This window comes from Etheostoma spectabile, unplaced genomic scaffold, assembly GCF_008692095.1.
Source record: "Etheostoma spectabile isolate EspeVRDwgs_2016 unplaced genomic scaffold, UIUC_Espe_1.0 scaffold270, whole genome shotgun sequence".
In the NCBI taxonomy this organism is placed as follows: domain Eukaryota; kingdom Metazoa; phylum Chordata; class Actinopteri; order Perciformes; family Percidae; genus Etheostoma; species Etheostoma spectabile.
The window spans coordinates 653485-654187 of record NW_022605574.1 but is presented as its reverse complement, the minus strand read 5'-3'; the positions used below and the strand labels follow the sequence as shown (position 1 = coordinate 654187).

The 703-nt window shown below is 41.4% G+C and overlaps 1 protein-coding gene across 1 annotated transcript in view; it reads right to left on the bottom strand.

Moving 5' to 3' along the window:
- LOC116685789 (peroxisomal membrane protein PEX16) overlaps nt 1-703 on the bottom strand; it is a 14340-nt gene that overhangs the window by 12802 nt on the left and 835 nt on the right. The window lies entirely within an intron of this gene.

Below are 703 nucleotides of genomic sequence, written 5' to 3'. Positions count from 1 at the left end.
TGTGACTGACAGACCCGAAATTGAAATGAAAGAAAGAAAACACCGACCAAACGGAGCCGAAAGTCGCTCACCCAACACAACAACAAGCCGTGTTTTACGATTCTAAAATCACTGATTATTTACATGGAGTCTGGTGCGTTTAGCGAACGCAATTTCGCGGACTTTTATGTTTTAAAAAGGGATCTTAATCTTTAACAGAAAGGTCGACCTCCTTAGAAATCCTTCCCATAATGTTGTCAGAGACTTAGAATATTAATCTGAGTCTGTCAGCAGCAAAACGAGCACTTTTATGAACGTAAAGCTGGACAATTATCCTGTTAACTTCCATTGCAGCCTGTTTCTCTGCTGCCGACTGCAGAGATCTCGTTTAATACTGCATCAATGTCAAAGGAAAATATGTCCTCAATAGTTTTTATTGTATCTGATTCTCAACGAGCTGTTGCAGAAACAAGCCTGAAGCAATGAAGCAAAAGCTGTCAGATAAATGTAGTTCAGTAAACATTACAACATTCGCCTCTGAGCTGTAGTGGACTGCAAGTAAAGAAGTAACAGCAGAGGGGATTCTAGGACCTTTATGGGGGCTCAGCCCCTACTGAGAACAGCTCTAGGTCTAGTGTCCCCGTTTCCAGTTTTACAAAAATATAAACATGACGTGTTTTGGAGGTTATAGACGCTTCTGAGCTGAAAATGTCCCCGGACTTAG